Raw genomic sequence first — 10,670 nt, forward strand, 5'->3', positions numbered from 1 at the left:
TGTTCAGAGCAACCCATCCATGTGAGCATTGAAATTGGGCAAGGGAGAGGCACGTGAGTGGAAGACTGTGATTTCACCATTTTAAACCAACTTCCAGGCGGATAAATCCCATCTCATTATCCCAGCCTGTTCCAAGAACAGGGACCAAGAGGGAAACAGATGAATACATTGCTAAGAAACAGGAACTCTAAGTGGGCTAATCAGGCCTTCTCCATCACATTTGAGACATGGTCTCTGGGAAAAGAAGAGTCTTCTTTCGCTGGTGCTAGAAAGTGAAAGGGTCAGTCACTCAGTCATCTCTGACTCTTTGCTAGAAGCAGTTATAAAAATATAGACTGAAGCTAAAGACTACCAAAGAGAAGAGCCAAGATATGGAGAGGGAAAAAAAACTCATCGTAAGGTAGTTTAGGTCCCAGGATGCAGCCAACCGTGAGATCAGAGACACCTATTGGATTTCCATACTTCTAACCATAGTCTAATTTGAGTTGGGTTTCTCTCACTTGCACCCACAAGAATTCTGCCTAAAACAGCAATCAGTAGTGGGAAGCGGGGTGTTGAAACTGACAGGCATTACAACATGAGTCTGGTTGAAAACAAGCAGGATGCTGGGCAGTGAGAGTGGCCTTTTGTTACTGGGAGGGTGACAGTACTGGATAAGTGGTAACAAAGCAGCCTGGCAGATTTTTCCTATCTGTGTTCTGGGACTCAATCTAGTTCACTTACGTGTGTCTGGGGAACCAGCTATGACAAAGTTAAAGCGGGTTGACCGTGTTTTAATCATGCTTCAGTGAGGTCCTAGACGTTTCAGGCCAAGCTCACCCTCTGATAGGAGAAGGGAAGGGTCCACAGAGTCTCACCATTTCTTCTTCCAGCAATCTTTATGCGGACACAAGAACTTATTTTTCTATTTTGAAAGGAAATCATATGGGAAGGTAGGAAGAGCTAGAACACCGAGGAAACCAAATTTCCCCAGCCCTCACCAAGTACTTCAGGCTAAATGCTCCCACCTGAAATAGACTATGATGTCACCATTTTAAAGCAACTTCCGGGAGGATAAACCCCATCTCATTATCCCAGCCTATTCCAAGAACAGGGACCAAGAGGGAAACAGGTAAAGACATTGCTAAGAAATAGGAACTCCAAGTGGGCTAATCAGGAACTCTTAAAGCAGGTTGGATTCAAGGATCAGGCTGTGGTATGACTGTGTCTTAGTTGCTAGCCTATTGGATTTCCAGACATTGAATAGGCTGACCTCCCTCTGAGATTTTAAGGAAGTGTTATTTCCAGAGACTCTGCAAGCCCTGCAAACAGGCTTGTGATTGATTGCTCAACCCCTGAGGCTGTCCCCAGGCCCCACCAAAACCTCTACCAGAAGTTCTCCAGCAGGTCTTCCTGAACTTTATGGTTAAGTTCAAGGAAAAGATTCCAGGAAGTCATATTTTAGCCCGCCTCTGGCCCAAGCCCCAGTGCAGCATGATCAGTAGTGAACCGGACACTGCATTTTCATCTCCATCTGGCTTGTGTGTCGAACACACAACTGATTCTGAATCTGGAAAGGAAGAACGGTAAGTAAGCTTCTGCCTCAAACCCCAACACCAAGGAGCTGGTACTTTATCCCATACACTTTGGGAAACAGTAGGGACTTATCACCAGTTTTAAGCAGGCTTAAGGCAGATAAAACTTGTGGTATGTTTTGTAAAGGTAACTATGGCAACATGGTGGATTGGCAGGAAAAGGGTAATACTGGAAAAATGAACCAAAAAAATTAGCAAGCAATAGCAATAGGAAAACTTATAAGGGCTTGAAGAGTTACAATGAGTAGGGGAAACACTGAAGGAGGCAGGAAGATGAAAAGCTAGCTGATGCAGGAAATGCAACAGAAGGAATGCATCCCTACTGGTAAAGGGAGCACCAAGGTGAAACTCTGTGGCCTGTAAATGGATACAAGTCACTCGCTTTGTTTTTGCTGGAGGGAAGGAAGAAACGGACAGCTGGAATTCTGTCCACAACAGAAGGGAAGATTTTTAAACCCCTGTTTATTTTACACTTGAAAAGGATCCATCCTGAAAACTGCCAAGCGGTAAAGATGCTCTTAAGGGATTTTGGCAAGATGTACACAAAGGAAAGCCTCGGTTAGCTACTGAACTGTTGCCCCCTGGAACCTTCAACTATAGCAGGCACTCAGGAGTCTCCAGGTCCAAGGCACAAAGTTTGTGGTTAGATAATAAGGCTGAATGACTTTCTTTTTAGATCCCCTTTACCCTGGATGAGAGCATTGTGCTAAGCTATCCTCAAGGACTCAGCAGACTATAGAAACATGCAGACCAGAAAAAACTCACAACACACTTCCGTGATTTAGAAAGGCTCGAAGAGATGATTACTTGCCCAAGGGAGTTTAGCATCAGTCCTGTTTCGTCAACATCCCTTCTGTTAAACACTGCATTTCTCACTGCTGTGCCTTTCCTGCTTTGTCACAGCTTTATTTTAGTCCCTAAGTAATTCTACTAGGGGCACTGAATAAATACTCATCGGTCTCTGAGGCAAATGTAGATTCTGTTTGGCAGTTAGAGTTTGTTCATCTTGCAGGGTTTATGTGAGGTCTATCAAGTGGGCTGAGTGCCTAGCTTAGATCCCACCATATAAGAAGAAAATATGGCGTCTATCCCCAACTACACAGAAAATTGTGGCTTTAGCTACAAAAGTGTTTAGCAAAAAGACACTTTGCTATTACAAATATCTGGTAACCCTTCCCTGTGTTCACTCCCATCTGTACTTCCTTCCCCTTTGATGTTTCTCAAGAATTACATTTATCACAAGAATTCAGAAACTTAGTAGGTTACACTAAAAAAGAAAAAACTTAATGGTAATCAAAACACCACTCAAAACATTCTTCGGCTGGCCCCGAGGTTATTATTCAACAGCATACTGCTTCTAACTCTTCACAAAGACTAAAAACTGTTTCTCATCATCAGTAAGAAGACTTAAGTTCTTTCCCAGAAACAGCTTAAAGTTCTTCCCCAACTTGGCCAGCTGCACTTGAATTCAGGGTTTCCGCCCTAGAAAGAATGTAGTTGTGTCCAAGTGGCATGAGTCACAGAATTCTAAGCAGGGGAGTTTTCATCTCTTTAAGAGGGGCAACGGTGAGTTGTTTTTTCTGGTGAAATAATGCTTAAAGTGGACCAGGACTCGAGCCGGCCCATCTCATAGTTTTTATCCATGCCTGGGAGAGATAAAAGGAAAAACTGATGAGAAAGAGAATATTTGAACTCTGGCTGTGGGCCAATCAACTTTGCAGGTTTACCAAGTAATCTTAGCCAAGAACAAAGGTTCTTGAGTGGCGGTATGGACAGTATGGCGGGCAACAGTCCATGGGGTCACAAAGACTCAGACATGACTGTGTCTGAGTACAGCACATGGAAGATTAAGCCCCTCTGGGATGCCCATGAAGGGCTGGCTGGCTATCTGTAGGGAGCCCTATAGTCTGCTGAGTCCTTGAGGATCACTCAGCACAGTGCTCTCATCAAGTCCTGCCACCCTATTTACTGCTGTGATCTCCAAAGATAGACTGCATCCCAGCTTCACCTTCTTTGGACTTTTATCTGGAGAGCTCCGTCATTGTTTCTGAGATTTGCAACAGTTCATCATGACTGGAACATCATTTACATAAAGATGAGTTTTTATTCATAGAAAGAAAAAGTTTTCAGATGGACTTACGATTATGTGACTCATGCAGGCTTTTTTTTTTTTTTTTTGCTGAGGATGGATCCATTTAATTTTACCGAAAATCTTCCATACAATATTTCGGATTTGAGAAAGATACAATAGATAATATCAGTTCTATTTGATAGAATCACATAACACGCATGCAGCAAACACCTACTAGAATGTGAGCTGCTCTGCTAGAAGCTTTGGGAAATAAAAAGCTGAGTAATGCATAGGCCCCGCTCTCTGATAGCTCATAATCAAGAGGCAAGACAAAGCAAAGGCACGTGTAACCACAATACAAAATGGGCTGTGAGAAGCTTTTGGTTACTTTCCATAGACTAATGGAAACACACTGAAGGACTGCACGCAGGAGAGTGACATGACTGTGACTGCATTTTACAAAGATCACCTGGCCAGCAGGATGGAGAACAGATTTAAAGGGAAGAACTGAAGCAAAAAGCATTAGGAGGTTATGGCAACAATTGAGGTACAATACAAAGGAGACTCAACCTAGCACAAGGAATACAGAGGAAATGCATGAAAAGGTTTTAAGCAGAAGAAATTAATAGGATGGAGTGGCAAAGGATCAACTGGTGAGGGATGCTGAGGGAATGTAAAAAGGAACAGCTAGGCTTCTGCCTTCAGCTGCTGGGTAGAAAGCAGTGTGTGCACTGTAGGAGAACACGGCAGAGCGAGGACAATCAGGCCAGGCTGACACGAAAGAGCCAGGGGAGCCCTAGGGAACCACGCCACCCATGACAGAGTGGGTGCCTGCAGTAGCTTCACAGCAGGCCTGGTCAGGAAGGCAGGCTCTGGGCCACGGATGCCAAGCACAGAGTTGGACTTGAATTCAGCGAGCTGGGGAGAGGCTTGAAAGCAGGAGAAAAACAAGATTGAAGCAGTTCTCCTCTAAAACTAACCTAATCAACAAAGAGACAAAGATTCCAAAAGGTGAAGCGGTATGAAGACACCTAGTTAGTGTCAGAGACAAATTAAAAGGCAAGTCTTTGGACTCCTGGTCCAGTCTGTGCAAAGACAAGGAACCCTGCCTGCTTCTCAGAATTCTATGTCCTCCTCTATCCAAGAAGTCCTTCCCCCTGAGGGTAAGATGATTTGAGAGAATAGCATTGAAGCATGTATATTACCATATGTGAAATAGATGACCAGCCCAAGCTCAGTGCATGAAACAGGGCACTCAAAGCCAGTGCACTGGGACAACTCAGAGGAATGAAATGGGGAGGGAGGTGGGAAGGGGGTTCGGGCCGGGGGGGAACACATGTACACCCGTGGCTGATTCATGTCAATGTATGGTAAAAACCACCACAATATTGTAAAGTACTTAGCCTCCAATTATAATAAATAAATATTTTTTAAATATATAAGAAATACCAAGTAAGAAAAAAAAGAAGTCCTTCTCCCTTAATCTATCCCAGCCATAATATTTAGCTTGGACTAGAACATTTGGCACATTAAGAAAATGAATGGCTACTTCCACTATTTTTTGGTAACAACCAAAGAGCCCAGTCCAGTGTTCTAATCAAAAAAAGCTTAAAAATACTGGTGATTATAAATGCAGATAGTGGCAATGCTCTTTAAGACTCTTTAAAAGTCTAGTGGGAATAAAAAGGGTAGAAAGACACTTTAAAAAACACTTTAAAAATAATAAAACGGCTTCCAAACACACGTTAGTATAGTTGCTGTCGTTCAACCATCAAGTTGTGTCCAGCTCTCTGCAGCCTCATAGATGGCAGCACTCCAGGCTTCCCTGTCCTTCACCGTCTCCTGGAGTTTGCTCCAACTTATGTCCATTGAGTCAGGGATGCTATCCAACCATCTCATCCTCTGAGCCCCCTTCTCCTTTTACCTTCAATCTTTCCCAGCATCAGGGTCTTTTCCAATGAGTCAGCTCTTCACATCAAGTGGCCATAGTTCCCAATTGCAGCAAAACTGTTCGGGAAGAACAAGTTTCTATTACCCAGGAAATAAATTGAAGAGGAGGGCAGAATGAGAGGTGAGTGGACTGCCATTAACTTCATTTGTCTTAAATAAGCACTTTGATGAACAAAAACAATCATGAAATCTCAATACACCAACTTCTAGTCAGCAGATGTGTTTCAGGCACATGTGAGCTTGCGTGCACGCATGCACTCACAGTTCATCTAGAACTTGAGGGGAAACATTGGAAATCCAACAGTCAAGGTCAGGCTGAAGCAATGGACGTTCCAGTGGACTTCCCAGAGCTATTATTTTCATGACATAAAATGCTGTGCATTTGTTCTCCCTTTTTATTAAGGCCCTTGGGTATATTTATTTTTTATGGTTGTTATTATTTGCTAAAGTGAATTTAAGAGAGAAATTCCATGAGAGCAAAAGGATGAGTTTTTTAAACAAATACTTTGTAATATAACTTTACCTCAACAGCTCTCTTTACCATGTTTATTCATGAGCAGGCAGTGAATTTTAAATCTGCTCCTTCTGTAATCCATCTCTTGAGAAGAATGAAAGTTGAGCTTGATGAGAGAGAAGGCTCACAGGAGAAAATTTCTTACTCTGTGCTAAGCAGTCATCCTAGTTGAGAACGGATTATGGGAAAGAGGAGCCATAAAAAATAGCATCATCAAAGTAGCCTATGGGAAAGGAAAAAGAAAGAAGCAGAGTGATAAAATAAAATAAAAGCAAGATTATTAGAACCAGCAAAAATTGATTCTTTTACATGTACTGATCCTTTTTTCCAACATTGCTTCACCTAATATTATCATTTTCATAGTACTGTCTGGATTATATCAAAAGTGTTGGCCCACTGCAGCATCAAGTTTGGGAGCCATGTGGTCAATCCCATCACCAGCAAAGCAATTAATTATATACAACTACTTCAAGGGTGGCTCAGGCAGTAGAGAATCTGCTTGCAATGCAAGAGACCTGGGTTCGATCCCTGGGTTGGGAAGATCCCCTGGAGCAGGCAATAGCAACCCACTGTAGTCTTCCTGCCTGGAGAATTTCATGGACAGAGAACCTGATGGGCTACAGTCCATGGGATCACAAAGAGTCAGACACAACTGAGCAACTAACGCTTTCACTTTCACTCTCCCAAATAAACAAATGCTGATTTAGAGAAGGGATGTAGACAGAAGTAATGGATGACAATAGAAAGAACTGGGGAGGAATGGGGGTGGGGGGAAAGTCACTCAGAAGCACAAGACGTGATTCCTTATGAAAGAAAATGCATGTTTAAATTTTATATTTAAAAAAGAAATGTACAGTAAATCTCAAAAATGTATTACTACAGCTATTCAAAACTAAAATTAAACAGATATGATGCACACTGAAACTAAATATTAATATATTCAAAAAAGAGAAAATGGGGAATATAAACTAAAGCCACAGATAATCTCAATAATGTTGAAATTACTCAACATTACTCAAATTTACTCAAAATTACTCAAAAGACTGTAAATCTAGATGAACACTTAAAGGCAATTTATTCAAGAATGAAAAAAAAGAAAGTGAAAGTATCAGCCACTTAGTTGTGTCCGACTCTTGGAGACCGGGCTCCTCTGTCCATGGGACTGACTATCCAGGCAAGAATATTGGAGTGGGTAGCCATTCCCTTCTCAGGGGAGCTTCCTGACTTGGGTCTCCTGCATGGCAGGCAGATTCTTTACAGTCTCAAACCTAAAAGAAAGGTTATTTATTTACATGACAGAATTATCTGAGAGCTTATGAATACCACTGATCATGTTTTATAAGTGAGACAAATGTCTTTAACAGAAAAATAAAAGATTTTTGAACTTAGTGTGTCAAATGAATTGCTAAAAAAAATTTTTTAAAGGACTTGGTCTAGGATCACCAAAAATATTACAAGAAATTATCTACCATAACTCCTTCTTTCTTGGTTTTTCTATAAATAGTAATTTTACATTGGAAAACTTGGGGAGTATTTGCCATTGAATCATAGATCTGGAAATAATCTCAAGAAGTTGTCTAAAAACCTACATTCTTCCAGACAGTAATGATTTCAAACTAGGCTGACTTATTCCTATTTAAACTTTTCTAACAAGGCTCAGAAAAGGAGATGCTACAATCAGCCTTGAAAATGCCCATTGGTCAATTCCCAACAGCCTCAAAAGACTGTTTTTAACTCTATCATGGAACAACAAAAATAATCAAGTTTCAGAAAAGACATTTTTCCTAAATTTGATTGTCTTTGGGGTAGTATGCTGTTTTCTTCTTATGACTAAAAAGTATAAACTAAATTAATTTAGTCTATTTTGCTAAAATAAAAAAAAAATTATTTAGGTTTAGAGGCTAGGCAGTCCAAGGAAGAGCCTGGGAAAGACCCAGACAAGCAACAATCTAGCTCCAAGGAGACCCCATGTCCACTATGGGCAAACTATGACATGACTGGCCCACTGGGTGAATCACAACAGCCTATCTATGTCTGGAAATGACAATGCAGAAGTAATCAACTTCTCCGCACTATTTGTGGTTGGAATCTTCAGTCCTAGCCTTGGAAAAGGCCCTCCACATCCCCCCTTCCTTGTAACAAAAATGAAAAGCTAAGAGAAATTTTCCTCCCTTCTTAATCAATGTCCCTAATTTCAGCTTGGAGCCTGTACAAAAGCAAAATGTTGGTACCTTGTGGAAGTCACAGCCTCAACAACAACAGTGCCCCTTTCTGGATCCTGCCCATCTCCTTTCACACTATGCCTCTTTTTAAAGTTCATCCACAATTAACCAGTAACAACCTTGCATCTCCTGTGCCACCTGTTGCTGAATATAGCATAAAAGCACTTTTGCTCAGCTTGCCACCCTAGAGAAACCCACAAAAATATCTAAAAATACAGAGGAAAAGCTCCCACTTCTGCAAAACATGGGCAGTATCACAACCACAAACCACGCATCCGAGAGCCAACCTACCAGGCACTGTGCAATCTAGACTGAGTCACTTAACTGCGTACGTGCACAGTTTCTCAGATGTTAGGTGAGATAAAGGCATCCCCCACAGTAAGTGAAGGTCACAGCCAGTAATCTTTGAACTGAAACCATGTGTTCTTGACATGAAAACAGATGATGAGAGGCAGAGAATGGTCCCAGACAGTCATAGAGCAATATCACAAAACTGGAGAAAGGAGAAGGAGCTCAAAGTGAAAGCATGTCACCTTACCTTTTCTATGGGATGATCCAGCCTCTTACCCAAGGGAAATAGGCAGAAGTGAAGCAGAGTGGAGGAAGGAGAGGAAACAGTGATGGGCAGAGAACAGTGAGCCTGTGATCCAAATGACGGCTGTTCACTATACTATTCTCTATATAGGGGAAAAACACAGGAAAATTGTGTCCCTAGGCAAAAAGGGAGTGTCAACTTTGGGAAGGGAGAAAGTCTCCAAGACAAGAAACCCTAAGGCGGTCAGCAGGTATCCATGACTTACTGCACCATTGCTACCCATTCAGTGTTACCCCCAACACCCATTCTCTACATACACACAAACACACCCACATAAGAACTAGGGCCAGGAGTAAGGTGAGGCAAGTAAGGAGCCCAGGGAGACCCTGAAAGTCTGTTGCTCTTGAATTTTGCACCCCAGGCACTGCTTGTCTCACCTTAACCCCAGTTCTGGCACACAAATGCATCAGTGTGTCAGGAAACCACTGGCTCTATTCAAATATGAGGAGTGAGTAGGGGAAAGAAAGAAAATGAAGATAAGAGACAAACAGCTCTCCTTGGCCTCATAGAAAAGACAAAGTCATCAGAAGGGGAGGGAGGGAGTGTAAGCCCAAAGGAGGGGAAATAACAGTACAAAGAAGAGCTTGTTAAATTCTAGAAGAATATCATATGCAAGAAAGCAGAGCTCAGAAAATAAATGGAAGAGGAAAACAACATTTCAGTGGTAGATGCTACACAAGAAGAAATTAAGAAAATGGAATAAGAACAACTGAAAATATCCTCAGGGACATAATAAGTAGTCTTGAGAAAATTAAACAAAATGAGATAGAAAAGAGGAATAATATACTTAGAATGTCTAGAAAAAGTGATACATAGGGAAGCTAGATTTAAAAATGAACATACACATAATTGTTGTGAAGACAGAACAGAAAAATGGAATAGAAGAAAATGTACAAAGATATCCTAGAAAAATAAATAAATTTCCTTGAACTAGACCCTTCCAGGTACAAATTATTAGAGTAAAACATGCAGTTGTAAAAACATTACCAGTATGATCAATGGCAGTGTACACCCTGGAAAAGTATCTGACTGCCATTAAAAATTAACAAACATTGTTTAAATCTAGGCATAAAAAGCAAGTAACTAATCAGATAGATCCCAAATTTTTCCACAAAATTTCTCAATTCCAGAAAATATTTATAGTCTTGAGAGTCAGTTTGGGCAATAACTTAGAAACTCTATAACCCATAAGACCTAAAAGGAAAGAAAAATGAAAAACTGGGAATTCCCTGGCAGTCCAATGGTTAGGACTTGCCACATTCACTGCCTTGGGCCCAGGTTTGATCCCTGGTCAGGGAACTAAGACCCCGCAAGTTGCCCGCCCCAAAAAATTTTAATTTAATTTAAAGATTTTTTAAATATTGAAAGGTAAGATCCAGTCAACATAAAAATGAACAAAAATAAATTACTTTGGAAAGAACAGACAGGTGGTAAACATCAAATCAGTGTGTACATAGAACTATGCATAAACATAAATCTCAAAAATCTTGAAAATAAAAAAAATTATAATATGAATAATTTTCAAAACTGCCATCCAGGTGAAAGCTGGAGGGGGGAAATGTGCTAATTTTCTAATATTCAGAGCAAGGAGTCAATAGATACTATCCAAAATTTAAATCTGTAGTTTTTAAAAAAACGACTACATTCTCTGTATCCTCTTAGCAAGATACCTTGAGAGCCAATTTGCCTTACAGTGAAAATTTATTTGAACTTCAGCAATACTTCATTTAATTCTGTTTCTTCT

At 40.9% G+C, this 10,670-nt stretch overlaps 1 long non-coding RNA gene across 1 annotated transcript; it reads right to left on the reverse strand.

The window, feature by feature from the left end:
- Positions 1 to 5,323: 5,323 nt before the first annotated feature.
- Positions 5,324 to 9,000, reverse strand: LOC129624142 (uncharacterized). The gene is made up of 3 exons (XR_008700775.1): positions 8,870 to 9,000; positions 6,119 to 6,332; positions 5,324 to 5,652 (listed from the first exon to the last, which is right to left on the reverse strand). It is a non-coding gene; the product is annotated as an uncharacterized LOC129624142 (long non-coding RNA).
- Between the last annotated feature and the right edge of the window lie 1,670 nt (positions 9,001 to 10,670).

This window comes from Bubalus kerabau, chromosome 12, assembly GCF_029407905.1.
Source record: "Bubalus kerabau isolate K-KA32 ecotype Philippines breed swamp buffalo chromosome 12, PCC_UOA_SB_1v2, whole genome shotgun sequence".
In the NCBI taxonomy this organism is placed as follows: domain Eukaryota; kingdom Metazoa; phylum Chordata; class Mammalia; order Artiodactyla; family Bovidae; genus Bubalus; species Bubalus kerabau.